Genomic DNA, 16,296 nt, shown 5'->3' on the forward strand with positions numbered 1-16,296 from the left:
TCATTCTTGTGTTGTCATGGTCATTGGATACATTTTGAGAAATGGTATTACTGGATCAAAGGATGTTTTTAATAACTTATCGAGGGGCAGGGAAGTGGTGGGAGAGTGCTAGTTAAACCACACACACACGTACACACACACACACACACACACACACACACACATTTTTTGGCTAAGACTATGGCCAAAATACCCCCAAAACACCAAACTCACTGCCATCAGGTTGGTGTCAACCCACAGCGACCAAAGGAGGCAGGGAAGAGCTGCCCCTGTTAGTTTCCTAGACCGTAACTCTTTCTGGGAATCGAAAGGACCACCTTTCTCTGGCTAGTGGTTTTGAACTCCTGACTCTGAGGTTAGCAGACCAACTGGTAACCATTTTGCTAACCAGGACAGAGGCAGTTGTGGAAGATGACTGTCAGTATGCTTCAGGATTGTCCTTAGGTGCCCTCAAGGTGGCTCTCACTCACAGTGACCTTGCGTATAACAAAGTCAAGCATTCAAGGTCTGTCCAAATTATGAAAGAGGCATGGGTTATGCTTCCTTCACTGTGTGCTCTGACTCGTATTCATCCTTCTCAGTTTAGTTTTTCTAATTCCATTCAAGGTGTTCATAGGTGATTCTACCACAGAAATTATTGGTAGGATTTTAAGCAAGGTCCTATGTCTGCTAAGGAGCTCTTGGAGACTCAATATTAGGTGTTCTGTTGCTAATTGAAAAATTGTTGGTTCACACCGCCTAGTACACCTTGGTGATCTGCTTCGGTAGAGATTACCCAATCAGCCTCACTGCTATCAAGTAAATTCTGACTATAGCATTCCTATGAAACCCACTTGACTGGCTCGACTCTGTTGTGTGGGCTTACTAGGAGTTGAATCAATTCAGTGGCACCCAGCAACAATACATGCACATTACTTACTGCTACAGCTGTGATTACACTAAGTTGTTTTATTGTTGTGTTGCCTGTCCCAGTTTTCCTGCTTCTGGTCTGGCTCAGTGCTCTCAGTTTCCTGTCTGAAAGTTCAGATGTGATCACACAGAATTTGTAGGTGTGTAAAACCTCGCTTCCTAAAATCAGTTTGCATTCTCTTTCCATTACTCTCAAACAGAAGAGTCTTTATTGGCATAGTGGTTATATGTTGGCTTCAATCCACAAGGTTGGCAGTTTGAAACCACCAGCCAGTATGTGTGAAAAAGATGGGGGCTTTCTACTCCCATAAGCGGTTACTGTCTAGGAAACACAGGGAGCGTTCTATCCTGTCCTAGAGGGGTGTGATAAGTCAGCATCAATTGGATGGCTGGGAGTTTAGTTTTGGTTTAACACTCAAACATAAGTATCCATTCACTGTAACCGGACTTCCTATTTTTGCATGCCTCGTTGTCTTTGTACATGCTGAGTACTTTCACCCGACAAACTCTGCTCATTCTTTGAGGTTCAGCTCAATAGTCAGCTCTTCTGTTGGCTTTTCCTGGGGGGAGAGGATGGTAAAGGGATTGTGGACTTGGGCAGGAATGATGTTGGCCTGCAGCTGGCTCAGATGACTCCGGTTTTTCTTGAAGAGCACTGGCCCCAGTGCCCAGTCAGCTTTGGGAAGCACTGGCCTGGAGGGTCTGTTCCTAAGGCCAACTCTTGTTATGGTCATTAATTGGTATTGCAAGTATTTTTCCCGTTCCTTTATCCCCCCACTCCCTAAATCTGAGCATTGTAAAGATGGGGACTGTGTCACAGGTCACACACAGGCTCTCAGATGCTTGCTGGTGTCTTCCTCCTGGTGTTGTTTGGGGTGTTGAAGGTGACCTGAAGGACAGAGGTGCTAGGAGTTGTTGGTGAGTCAATTGAGACTCCTGGTGAACTCTGGGTACAGGGTGGAACTACTCCATGGGGTTTTAAAATCTGTGGCCTTTCGGTGGCCTATGACCAAGCCTGTCTTTTGAGCCATGTGTGGGTGACATTGAACTGCTCCTCTATGTTGCACAGAGAGTAGGAGCATTGGTGTCTGCCAAGGGCCATTGGATATTGATAACATCATTCACAGCCATACAGAATTATCAATTTAAAAATTAGCCTTCTATATTCAGTCAATCATTTAATTAACTCACCGCTAATGTATTGTCAGGAGCTCTGGTGATGAAGTGGTTTTGAGTTGGGCTGTGATCTGCAAGTCCGAGGTTGAAAATCACCAGCTGCCTCTGCTCAGCAGGAGAAAGCCGGGACTTTCTCCTCCCATAAAGAATTATAGTCGTGGAAACTCACAGGGCCAGTCTTACCCTGTCCTTAAGGGGTCGCTGTGAGTTGGCATTGACTCCACGGCAGTGAAGTTTGTTGTATTTTTAAGTGTGATGGCTGGAGCCCTGGTGGCATATGGTAGGTAGGGTTATGTGTTGGGCTGCTAATTGCAAGGTCAGTAGTTTGAAACCACCAGCCACTTCTCAGGAGAAAGATGAGGTGTTTTTACTTCTGTAAAGAATTACAGTCTCAGAAATTCACTGGGGCAGTTCTACTCTGTCCTATAGGATTGCTAAGAGTCAGAATTGACTTGATGGTAGTGAGTTACAGGGCTTGAGGGCAGGACATACCCCACCCCTGGGCTAGCGCTTGACTGTACTACCGAGGGATCTCAATAAATATAAGGTACGGTGACCATCATGATTGTCACTGGGGAGAGAAATCCTGACTTAGGGAATATAGGGTGAAATCTTGAAAGAAGTGGGATTTGAGTCAGGCCTTAAAAGACTGTGTAGGAATTGCTTTGTTGAATTTTAGTCCAATGACTTTGTAAAAATTGAAACTTAAAATTTTGTAAAAAAATTGTTATTTATGTTTATGGCCCTTAAGAAGGAAGAGCTGTGCCATTTTCTTTTATTAAAATCTAAAAATATTATACATAAAACTGAATATATTTTTTTATTTTCATTAATAATTATGCCAAAAAGATGAGGCTTAGTTAAGATTGTCAAAGGTTCTGCTTTAGAAAATTAAAATCCTTAGATTTGAATGAACTTAGGAAAACCTCATTTGAATTAGTTTTTACTGACATAAAAACATTAAAGCAGCATGTGCATTTTAAAACAGTTTGTGCATGTGCCCTTGAGACAGTTTGGTGGGTGTATTTTTATCAAAACCATATACACAGTGACATATTAAATGTATCATATTATTATACTAATCATATGACTCTAGAAACAAAAGTAACCAGAGGACTAGAGCCTATCAAAACCATCTTTTTGTTTTCGTACAATGAGATTCTTTTTAAATTTGCCAGTGAATTCATACCAATATTGAAACCAGATGTAGACTTCCGTCTTTTAATGTATTAGCTCAACTATAAAAGTCTTGTTTCCATCCCTGATTGCTGAGTATTTCATTCATGGTTTAGTCCCTCTCCTGCTCTCGCTCGCTCTCTCTTTTATAAGGATTATAAAATGTGATCCAAATGATTTAAAACTGACATTACCCCATTTGCATAGTGACAGAAATGAAATTAAACCTGTAATGTATTGAAGAGAACCCAATTACTCAGTTGATAAAAAATTTCATTTGAAGGGATTCTTAATAAAGACCACTCAAAGAAATGTTGGCTTAGAGTGTGAGAATGGATGTGAGAGTGAGTACAGAAATCGGGCACTGCTTCTTTCTATAAGAAGCAAATCCACTCTCCAGCCCGCCCTTTCCAACTTACAGCGACCCTTTAGGACAGAAGAGAACTACCCCATTTGGATTTCTTTTTGAAAATTTTACTGGGGGTTCTTACAACTCTTACCACAATCCATACATCCATCAATTGTGTCAAGCACATTTGTACATATGTTGTCGTCATCATTTTCAAAACATTTTCTTTCTACTTGAACCATTGGTATCAGCTCATTTCCCTCCCTCCCCCTCTTCCCTCTCTCATGAGCCCTTGATAATTTATCAATTATTAGTTTTTTCATGTCTTACACCTACCACTGTCTCCCTCCACCCATTTTTCTTTTGTCCCTCCCCCCTTGGGGGGTGGTCATATATCGATCATTGTGATCGGTTCCCCCTCCCCCTGCCCCACCTCCCCTTACACTCTTGGTATTGCTACTCTGATTGGTCCTGAGGGGTTTATTTGTCTTGGATTCCATGTGTTTCGAGCTCTTGTCTGTACCAGTGTACACGCTCTGATCTAGCTGTATTTGTAAGGTAGAATTGGTGTCATGACAGTGGGGTGGGGTGGGGAGAAGAGGAGGAAACATTAGAGAAGTAGAGGAAAGTTGTGTGTTTCATTGGTTGCTATACTGCACCCTGACTGGCTTGTCTCTTTCTTGTGACCCTTCTGTAAGAGGATGTCCAATTGTCTCCAGATGATAGGCCTTGGGTCCCCAACTCTGCCCTCCCCCTCATTCACATTGATATGATTTTTTTTAGGTCTTTGATGCCTGATACCTGATCCATTCAAATCAGGCTTGTGTGTTTCTTCTATGTGAACTTTGTTGCTTCTCAGCTATATGGCTACTTACTTATCTTCAAGCCATTAAGAACCCAGATCCTATCAGCTTTTTTTTCACCACATTTGCTCATGCACACATTTTGTCTTTAGCAATCATGTTAGGGAAGGTGAGCATCCCAGAATGGGAGGTTATTCGAACAAAGTGTTCTTGCATTGAGGGAGTACTTGAGTGGAGGCCCAATGTCAGTCTGCTGCCTAATTACTTAACAAATAAATATATGTACATAGATCTCTTTCCCTATTGTTATATATAAATGTATTTACATTTTTACATGCGTATATTTAGACCTCTATAAATGTCTTTTGCCTCCTAGTTCTTTCCTGTATTTCTTTTTACTTTCTTCTTGTTCCACTATCATGTTTGCCTTCTTTAGGATTTCAGTAATTTCTCTTGGCTACATTACCCTTGATCAAGTACCCCCCAGGCATCTTATGCTCTCCTCACCTTGTTGTTCCTTTGTCCTTGGGCTTGTTACGCCCCGTTATTTTCCCCTGCCTCCCCTTCTCCCATGTCCCCCTGGAACCACCAGTCCCATTGTTTTCTCCTCCGAATGTTTATCCTGCCATCTTAACTAGATGGACATGCAGCAGCAATGAGCAACAAAAGAAAACAAAAAACAAAACATCTATAATAACAATGATAACAATAAAACCAACAGCAAAGAAAGAAAAGCCTATAGTTTCAGGTCTGTCTGTTGACTTTTATGAGTGTTTTCCAGTTGAGTCTGTTGGGGTTCCACACCTGGCTCCACAGTTTATTTTTGGTATTCCTTGGGGACTTCATTGCTTTGCTCCCCTTGCTGTTCTGTTGCACGCCCTTAGTGTTTCGCCCCTGTATGGTGGGGTCAGATCGGGCACAATTCCCACACTGTGTCTCCAGTGTTGTCCTCTGTAGTGCTATGGGTCAGTGAGGGACATCGTGTCTCGTGGTGCGGCCAGCTCTATGGTCCTCTCTGCATTGACTGATCAGAGGTGGAATATCATCCTCGGTGCTTTGTGGGCCAAGAAATGGTCCACTCTCTCTTCTTCCCTCTTCACTTGCTCCTGTTCAGAAGCACCCCTCTCCCTGAGTTGCAGCTTCAGTGCTGTCCTCTGAAGTGCATGTGTCCATGTAGTTGGGATTGGGGCCACCGCAGACTTCTCTGTTCGTTCTCTACGTCATGCCAGCAACCCAGTGGGCCAAGATGTGAATGAATGAATGCAAACCCACTCTTTTGTGTCTCCTTCCACCCAAGGAGCCCTAGAAGCATAGTGGCTATACATTGGGCTGCTCACTGGAAGGTCAGCAGTTCAAAACCAGTGGTTGCTCTGTGGGAGAAAGAGGAGGCATTTTACTCCCACAAATAGTTACAGTCATGGAAAACCACAGGGACAATTTTCCTCTGTCTGATAGGGTCGCTATCAGTTGGAATGAACGTGATGGTAGTGAGTTTAGTTTATTTATTTTTAAAGTGTTTCTGATAAAAGCCTAGCCCTTTGAAGTAGCTAGGTACAAAGCCAAACTGAACTATTGGAAAGTCTTTAATTAGACAAATAAGAGAAGTTATTTTAAATTTTGCATAGTAATGGAAATATGTGGTGGTATTGCCAAATAAAGATCTAGGTACTTTGTGTAATTATCTGTGTTTATGTGTAAACTCCGTTTATTAAAATGTCCAAGTTGCTTGAAAAAAAAGTTTCATCTATTTAGGAAAAAAGACTCTCCCGAAGTTTTAAAACAACAGCAAAATATATCTAAAAGACTTGAAATAAACACGATACAAGCATCTCGACTAAAAAACCAACCAACCAAACAGACAACATCTAGACTAGTGCCTTCTACCCACCCACTAAGTCAGTCCTGTTTGCTGTTACTATTCCTTCCCCTCGAATCCATACCAGTGCATTAGTGCTGCTCTCAAAGCTCACTTGATAGATTAAGTAAATGTTGACGCCTCCAAATTTCCTCAGACTTATCTGCATTTTCACCGCAGGGCTGAAATTAGGCCCATCACTTTTATTTTTATCTTTGTGGAAAAAACAAGAGAAAGAAATGGGGCCTTACTTGCCTTCCCAGTCCCATTTTAGAGCTTTTGCCACAGATATGCTTAAGTTTATTTGAGTTACTCTCTTGATAGTGTCTTTTCCTTTCCCTAGTTGAACTATTTTTCTCATTCAAAACTTGATTTTAATGTGACTTCACCCTTTATTCCCTAATTAATTGCCCTTCCATGTTTTTCTATTTCGCTTTGAAATGCCTTTTATTAAAAAAACAAACACAAACATCCTTACTGCCATCAGGTGGATTCTGTCTCATGGTGACCCTAAAGGAGACAGTTGAGCTGCTACTTTGTGTGTCTGAGACTGAAACTTGTTAAGGGACAGACAGCCTCAGAGGGGCTAGTAATTCCAACCACTGACCTTGCGGCTAGCAGCTCAATGCATAGCTTTGTGTAATGGTGAGGTCGTCGTTCACGCTGGGCTGGACTTCCTTTAAGTTAGGGTAAGTTCACTCACTCACTACTAGGCAGTCAGTTCTGATTCATAGTGACCCTATTGGACACAGTAGGAGTGCCCCTGTGGAGTTCCAAGAATATAATGCTTTGTGGGAGTAGAAAGCCTCCTCTTTCTCCCTTGGAGTGGCTGGTGGTTTTGAACTGCTGAAATTGTGGTTAGCAGCCCAACACGTAATCACTATGCCACCGGGTCTTTAGGTGAACTTAGAAATCTTAGTTAACATAGGTGCTCAGTGGACGTGTTATTGGTGGCTGAACATCATCTCTGTGGAAGCTACTTGCGCATTTCGCTGTGTGCATAGCTCGAGAACTGGGATGCCTGGCTGATTCTGCGCTTGCCTGCACACATGTGCCATCATCCTCAGCAACAGCCTGCCCCAGATGGGATACTGCGATCACTGGTACCTCATTGTTTTAATTCTCTCTCTCTCTTTTTAGTATGGTCTAATATTTTCCATGTATGTTAACTAGCTCCCCTTTTAGTTGTATGAATAATGTATTAATTTTTGCCTATTTGTTTATTGGGGTTTTATTACTTTTCAGAAGGATTAGATGAGCTCTTTATGGTTTAAATAATTTTCAAAGCAAATGGCTTACTGCATTTGGTGCAAATATTTCTGTAACGTTTCGAAGCCTGCTGCTTTATGTGGACAGAACTAGTTGTTGTTGGAGTTGTCAGTCGCCATCGACTCTGCTTCTGACTCTCGGTGACTCCTCAGTCCTAGGGTTTTAGTGACTCTTTTTAGGGAACAGAGCTCCAGGCTTTCTAAACAGAGCGCCAGGCTTTCTCCCTAGTCTGCCTTCGTCCGGAAGCTAAGTAAAATTTTAAGAAGTTTTGATTGCTTAAAAATGATTCTTCCCATTCACTGACTTGATGCTTGTTTTGATTTGCTTCTTGTAGTTTTAATTTAAATATTGAAAGAAATATTTAAATCATTGCTCTCTGTATTTATCTGGGTAGGAGCAAGCATCTACAATACTCATAAAGCCAACTATATTGTATGAGTTGGTTTTCCTTTTGGATCAGTTGAGCCAGCTTGCTTTCATGGTTCAGTATCTAGTTTACTTATTTTGTCTGGGAGATACATCACCAATCGTGGTTTAAATTTGAATGCCAAGGTGGGGCAGACACTCTCCAGATGATAGCCCCCAAATCCCAAACTCTCTACCATCAACGTGATGACAGCGCAAAGGAACCCAGGGCTGATGCTACCTACAGCTGAGATCTGGTCTGCCGCTGGCTATTCTGATTGGTTGGTGTTATAGCTAGTGACAGTTTTGATTAGTTATTACCTCATTTTCGAACAATTTTTAATGTCACTCTTGGAACGGGTCTTGTAGCTTCCAGTTCGTAAATTCATGTGTGTGACATATGGCAGTGGTATGACAGCAGGAATATTAACTATAAAACCAACAGACATGGATTCACATATGGGCCTTGGCTCTTAATAGTAACATTCAGCAGATTACTTAATTTCTTGGAATTTGTTTCCTCATCTATAAAGTGGGAATGATAATATGTGTTTCTACTTAACTGAATTGTGGTGAGAATCACATAAAATACTCTCTTTACATTTTAAAGTAATGTAAAAATATAAGTCAACATTTCTTTCTCCTCTAAGTTCTAGAAAATATTTGTTTTTTGTAGTTTAAAATGGTTTTATTGGGGGATGGAAACTTTTCATAATTGAAGTTAAAAGGCTTAAAATGCAGACACTGTGCTCAGGGCTCAACAGACAGATGGGCTATTAGAATAATGCTGTACCACAAATAACTTCAAATTGAGGCCTGCTTGGGTACTACTAGGAGAGATGGGGTGTAGTACACTTTTTAATAGGGGATGATATAAAGCGAATGAGACTACATTGACCCTTTGAGGTGTTAGGGCCAAAGCTCACTAGCACCAGGAGAAAAGCCCGATGAAAGAAGGGCTTTGTAAACTTCACACAATTGCTTCTGGTCTGCCCTTTCCATCTTTAGCGTTCAGGGACAAGCACGGGTTATGGCTGGAGCTCTTGCTACGTACGCTTCATGAGGACTGAGACTGCCAGTTTCCTGGCCACCGAACACCCAGCTTCTTGCAGAGTCTGTACAGTAGAGCTGGGCCAAGTAGCTGTTGATGGAATTGAGAGGTGGACGCCCTGATTAGGGGAAGTTTGTTTAGTTGCTAAAAAAAAGTATATTTTCACATGGAAAAAACATTTGTTTGCTTTTGTATTATTGACTCCATAAGCAAGGAGGGAGAGGAAGGCCCCTTAGAAGACGGACGGACATTCTGCAGCGATGGCCTCAAGCCCAGGGACAGTTGTGAAGATGGTGCTGCGTTCTGTTGGGCGTAAGGTTGCTATGGGTCGGAACCGACTCGATGACATCCAACAACATGGATCAAATCACGGAACTGGAATAAATCATCTAGCGAAGCCAGGCAGTGCATGAACCAGTGTCATTCCCCTCTCCCCGTGGACTTGCAAACGCTTTATAGATTGACATCAGACAGATCTGCAGCCCCTGGAAGAAGAGTGCACAAACCTCTGAACAGCTGTAGGCGAGCTCTGAAGTAGAGAGCATCAGAGGCAACAAGTCAGAGTGCTAGTGGAAGATTAGGGGCTTCCTGGTGTGGAGGCGTGGGTGCTCAGAATGTAAAACCGAAGTCTAGATACAGTAACTGCAAAGACCAGCATGGAATTAAACACGACGTAATTTAAATAACCTATTTAATTAGGTGAAGGTTTACAGGCTTATCATCAGTTTTATTCCAACAATTCATATACATTTATTCCAACTCGTCCACTGCAATTCCCTCAATGTTTGATCACTGATCCCACTTCCCCCTGATTGATGTTCTGTTCCCATCCCGCCTCCATTCTGTGCTCTGTCCTTGGGTGAATGCTGGCCTTTTGATCTTCAGTGATTGATTATTTTAACTTGGGGTGAGTTTAGTTCCAGGCCCCAAGGGTTACTGAGGACCATAGTTGGGGAGGTCCCACCAGTATCTATCTAATCAGTAAAGTGGGTCTCTTCTAATTTTGAGTTTTGGTCTACATTTTTCTTCCACTCTCTCCAGAACTCTCTAAAATGATCTTTTTCAGGGTATTTGGTAGTGGTAGCCAGGTACCACCTAGTTCTAATGAACTCAGGATTTTGGAGACCGATGTTTTCATGGAAACGTGACATAATTTTATGGAATGGTGCTGTGGTAATACCCCATGTTCTCTGTGCTTTTGTCAGGAGGTGGGGGATGGAGAGAGAGGAAAAACACCTGGCACACCTGATGGCACCACTACTTTGAACACCTTTAGTCATGCAACGTGGTGGCCATAAGACTGTAGGTCTAGTCCAGAGGGTTTTTAAATGATAGAAGAAGGTGCCTCATTAAAAGAGTCGTGTGAGGTGACCATACGAAACAACACAATAAAACACTGCCCAGTCCTATGCCATCTTCACAATTGTTCCGATGCTTGAGCCGTCATTATAGCTAGACTGTTCTGGATCGACAGTGTCGAGGGTCTCCCTCTTTCTCGCTCCCCCTCCGCTGTACCAAGCATTATGGTCCCAAAGTAACATACCCAAAGTATATGAGGCGAAGCCTCGCCACTCTTGCCTCTAAGAAGCATTCTGGCTACACTTCTTCCCAGACGGTTTGTTATTTTGGCAATCCATGGAATTTTCAATATTCTTCACCAGCACTGTAATTCAAATGTTTCAATTCTTTTTCGGTCTTCCTTATTCAGTGTCCAACTATCACAGGTGTATGAGGCAAGTGAAAAGACCATGGCCCAATTGGGTCAGGCACACCTTGGTCCTCAAGGTAACATCCTTGCCTTTTAATACTTTAAAGAGGTCTTGTGAAGCAGATTTACCCAATGCAATGTAGTTTTTGACTTATTGCCTGCTGCTTCTGTAAGCATTGATTGTAGATCCAAGCAAGATGAATTCACTCAAGGGCATTGAGTTGAATCCATAAAACTTACAACCCAGGGATCCCTTTTCATGTATAGTCTAGTAAGAAGGACATAGTATCCACATGTGAGTAATTGTGAACAGAATTTCCTGGAATGCAATCCTATTTTGTATAAAATAGGCCCTCTGAGAAGCAGGAGGACAGATCTCATTACCAGCAAGAGCCAGGAGTGGAGGGTATCCTCTGGACCTGAGATCCCAGTCCAGTGAACCTCTTGGATCTGGGAGACAGCTATAACATCAGAGGAGCAGCAGAGCCAGGAACCAGAGCTTGGAGCAAAGCGATGGACTTCCCAACCCATGGAGCAAGTCAAGATGAATCCTTTTGTGCAGGAGGCTGACCTGTGGAGTGAGGAGACTCTAGGCACCTAATTGGGGAAGTTGGACTTGCTGACCCACAGAAGTGGAGCTGAGAACCTTTATTGGATTACTGGAATGGGGTGCCTCTGGGCACTGAATCCAGGGAGCTGGGTTTGCTGGCCTGTTGCCTTTGGGTGGGAGAGCTTCAGCTGATTGTCTTTGGGTGGAGGCTTACATCAAGCCCCTTTGGGCATTTATTAACAGAGCTGAAAGAACTGTGTAATAGATCTTGATAAACAACTATTCTGATCATAGCGCACTGTCATTAAAACCTGGTAACTTCCTTAATAATCCTTTAATCATGAATTTTGGTTGTGGGTTCTGTGTAGCCATTGCAGTGGATCCCAGAGAAGTAAAATAAGGAACATTAAGACAGCACAGTCACTTTGAGTCAGAGAAGCTGGCCAGTACCTAACAACAGTCTTTAAAAAAATCATTTTATTGGGGTCTCATACGGCTCTTATCATAATCCATATCTTGATCCATTGTATTAAGCACATTGGTACATATGTTGCCATTATAATTTCAAAACATTTTCTTTCTACTTGAGCCCTTGGTATCAGCTCATTTCCCCCTCCCCAACCCTCCCCACCTCATGAACCCTTGATAATTTACTAAAGTTATTTTCATGGTTTACACTGACCACTGTCTCCCTTCACTCACTTTTCTGTTGTCCGTCCCCCTGGGAGGGGGTTATATATAGATCATTGTGATCGGCTCCCCCTTTCTCCCACTACCTTCTCCTGGCCTACCCTCCTGGTATGGCTACTCTCATTATTGGTCCTGAGGGGTTTATCTGTCCTGGATTCCCTGTGTTTCCAGCTCTTCTCTGTACCAGTGTACATCCTCTGTAAAATAGAATTGGGGTCATGATAGTGGGGGGTAGGAAGCATTAAAGAACTAGAGGAAAGTTATACGTTTCATCAGTGCTGTATACTGAACCCTGACTGTCTCTTCCTTGTGATCATTCTGTAAGGGATGTCCAGTTGTCTACAGATGGGTTTTGGGTCTCCATTCTGTACTCCCTCTCATTCACATTGATCTGATTTTTTGTTCTGGGTCTTTGATGCCTGATACCTGAGCCCTTTGACACCTCATGATCACACAGGCTGGTGTGCTTCTTCCATGTGGGCCTAGTTGCTTCTCAGCTAGAAGGCCACTTGTTTATCTTCAAACCTTTAAGACCCCAGATGCTATATCTTTTGATAGCCCCACCATCAGCCGGCACAATCAGCTTTCTCCTCCACATTTACTTATGCACCCATTTTGTCTTTAGCGATCGTGTCGGGAAGGTGAGCATCCCAGAGCGCTGGGTTATTAGAACAAAGTGTTCTTGCGTTGAGGGAGGACTTGAGTCGAGGCCCAACAACACTCTTTAAGGGAACAGATCACTAGTCTTTTTTTCTGTGGAGTAAGTTGTAGGTTGAACTTTTTAGTTAGCAGCTGAGTGCTTAAACACTGCATTACTAGGCTTCCTAGTATAGCACTATCTGATCTACATTGTTATTGTTAGCTACATGTAATTTCAAATGTTCTAGTAGCCACACTGAAAGAGTACAAAAGAAATAAAAACCCTGATTTTTAATTATATATTTAATCCATTTCATTAGTAATTTTTATATTGGATAAATGTTGAATTTAAAAAAATATTTACCCTGGGTACATGAAGAATAATTTTTCAGCATGTAACCAGTATAAAAATTGAGGTGTTTTACAATTTGGGGTACTTTTCTAGAGGAGAAAGGCTCCAGATTGAAGTATGTTTTCTAGAGACCATTTTATTAGAGACAAAGGCAAAATGGAACCATCTGGGTGAGGGAGACCACCAGCATGAGGCCATCCTGCCGCCTGGAGGGTTTACAGCCATGTGATTAACTAGATAGAACATCGGAGGAAAAAAGGAAGCTGCTGCAAAACCCTGATTGGCAACAGATGAGTTCCTCCCTATTGCAGGTGGGACTTCGGAAGTGGAAAAGGGACCCTGATTGGTATACATACATGATCGCAGGTGAGAAAAGTTCGCAGGATGGGCTTTGGGACTTCCAAACCACGTGGCTTGCAGTGTTACTCCTGACCATTCAGCCTTGGTATCCCAGTGTCTATTAAGGGCACACCTAGGCTGGGCTGGTTAGGGGAGTCGTAATAATCTACTTCAGACTCCGCCTGTGGGCAAACCATTTCACATTGCAGGTTAATGGTCACTGCGGTCAAGTCGATTCTGATACATAGTGACCCTAAAGAACAGTACACCTGCCTATGTGAGTTTCTGAGACTAACTCTTTGAAAGGGGTGGAAGCTGAATTTATGTCAAGACTCAAAATGAATTTAGTACGCCCACGGTAAGCTAGAGCCTTCTGCAAGCCAATTTCTCAGAGTTTAAGTCCTAATACAATGACTAAATCTTGGTCTTTGGTGTGTGTTTTACATTTATAGCACATCTCAGTTTGGGCCAGCCAGGCTTCAAGTGCTTAGATGCCATATGGCTACGTGTATTGCATAGTTCCACCTTAGAGAATAGTGCTTGCTTTCTATGGACTGACGTCAGATAACTTGGTCTAACATTGAGAACAAATTCTTGGAAGTACCCAAATTCAAACCAAACCCACTGCCTTCAAGTAGATTCTGACTCACAGTGACTCTATGGGATAGGGTAAGATTGCCCTTGTAGGTTTCTAAGACTCTCTGTCCTCCAGGGAAGGAAAAAGCCTTGTCTTTCTCCTGAGGAGCAGCTGGTGACTTTGAACTGCTGACCTTGTGGTTAGCAGCCTGATGTGTAACCCCTAGGCCAGCAGGACTCCTTCTGACAAACCAGGGTCTTCAAATGATTCATACTCCTTCCTCCTGTAAAGCCTTTCATGACTGTCCCATGACTGTTTTTCAGACTTCATGTAGAACTAGTCTCCCAATCAGTAGACTCTCTATCCATTGCAGTGTGGTAAAGCTGGTCTCCTATTTTCTGACAGATTGTCAAAATTCTCTCTCTCCCTGGAGAACATAAGCTCCATGCGAGCAAGGACACTGCCTGTCTTTCTCACTGCTGTCTTCCCAGTACCGAGCAGGTCAGGATCGATATCTATTGAATGAGTACGTGCATTGAGGATGAGGTATCCTGCATTGGTGTTGCTTTTAGTAAGTAAGAATGATTCTTAGTCTACCATTGGGGAGTGCAGTGCCGAGAGATAGCTTAGTGCTGTGTGAGAGTCTTTTAACCTGGCTAGATGAGGGGATGTTGGTAATTCAGAGGTTAGGGAAAGGAGGCCCAGCGGCTTTTATATTGAGTCAAGGAGCATTTTAGGCTGTCAGTGCCCCTTTGGAGCAAGGAGACCTGAACACAGTTCTTGTGATGACAACTTGATGAAGTCAAGAATATTTCTCCTGGGTCTTAAACACCAAAGGTCACTTAGCTCAGCTTTCTGAACCTTTCACCTCCAAATATTGCCTAATTCTCCATTGAGGGTCTGATTGGAAAATCAAGAAGAGCTTTCTAGCTATGTTCCTATACCCAAGAACGTTCTTGGGGTTGGTGCCATAGAAGCAGACTTCTTCCCATAGTTCTATTTCTACATTAGTTCTTATATTTTTAATTTCTACTTAGTCAATGTACTATAATTTGTCTTGTGCATTTATTATTCTGAGCATCTGAATGTATTTAAAAACTGAGAGGATGTTTTCAGTCACAGTGGAACCACTCACAGCTTTCCCTTGAACAAGAGTGATGGTACAGTAGAGAGTTATTAAGAGGTGGAGTGGGATCAGATAGGGCTCCTGTCTTGAGTCTCTTTCACTGTCGTGTGACTAGGAGGAAGTTACTAAACTTCCCTGTACTGTAATTTCTTCATCTGTTAATTGGTAATAAGATAATCTACTTTATTGGGGTTATAGGCTTACATGAGCTATGCAGTTCACACTTACTGGTACAGCACCTGGTACAGATAGCAGTGACTGCTACCACGATTGCACTGTAGCCCTTTCTCTCTTTTCTCCTCCCTTTCTCCCTGTTCTCCTTCCTCCCCCCAGCCTTTGCTCGGGGGAAAGGCGGGCTTTCTGCTTCCATAAAGGGTTCTCAGGAACGCACAGGGGCAGTTGTACCCTGTCCTAGACGGTTGCTGTGAGTCAGCATCCACTCAGTGGCAGTGAGTTTGGTTAGGAGTTTTTGTAAACAGCCTTTGCTGAGCTTTTTCTGAGTTCTTATCAGGGCCAGGAATCCAGGGCTTGGGTAGATTAAGAGTTACCTGACTAATGGGATAACAGTGGCATTGGTGTCGTATGTCATGAGTTAAGTGGTAAAATCTATATAACAAAAATTCTGCCATTTTAACCATTTTTAATTTCATTGGCATTTATTATATTCCACATGTGTTATAGCTATTGTCACTATTTTTTTCCCCAAACATTCTCTTCCCTACAGGCAGAAACTCTATATCTATTAAGCAATAATTCTCATTGTCCCCTCTGTCCAATCGCTTACTGCCATCGAGTTAATACTGACTCTATAGGACAGGGTAGAACTGCCCCTGTTAGTTTCTCAGCCTGTATCTCTTTACGGGAGTAGAAAGCCCATCTTTCTTCTGCAGAGCTGCTGATGGTGTTGAACCACCCATCTTGTGATCGCAGACCAAAGCTTCAGGATTCCTTGAGGACTCCTCTCCCATCTCTGGTCACCACCAAAGCAGTCTCTATACATTTGCTTATTTTAGATATTTAATGTAATGGGATCATGAATGGATATGTGTCCTTTTGGACATAACTCACTTCTCTCAGCATAGTGTTTTCAAGTTTTATCCTTGTTGTGTATGCGCCAGATTTTCGTGTCTCTCTATAGCTGAATGATTTCTCAGGGCATGGATATAGCACATTTTGTTTACCCGTCCTTCAGTGGTTGAACATTTAGATGTTTCATCTCTGAGGTATTGTGAATAATGCTGTGGGGAACATTGGTCTATTTGTATCTCTGCTTTCCATTTTGTGTCTATACCTAGGAGTGGGATTGCTACATCCTGGTTATT

The 16,296-nt window shown here is 42.6% G+C and overlaps 1 protein-coding gene across 1 annotated transcript in view; it reads left to right on the forward strand.

The window, feature by feature from the left end:
* Positions 1 to 16,296, forward strand: part of STK3 (serine/threonine kinase 3) — a 271,704-nt gene that overhangs the window by 66,578 nt on the left and 188,830 nt on the right. The window lies entirely within an intron of this gene.

Source organism: Tenrec ecaudatus, chromosome 5 (assembly GCF_050624435.1).
Source record: "Tenrec ecaudatus isolate mTenEca1 chromosome 5, mTenEca1.hap1, whole genome shotgun sequence".
Lineage (NCBI taxonomy): Eukaryota > Metazoa > Chordata > Mammalia > Afrosoricida > Tenrecidae > Tenrec > Tenrec ecaudatus.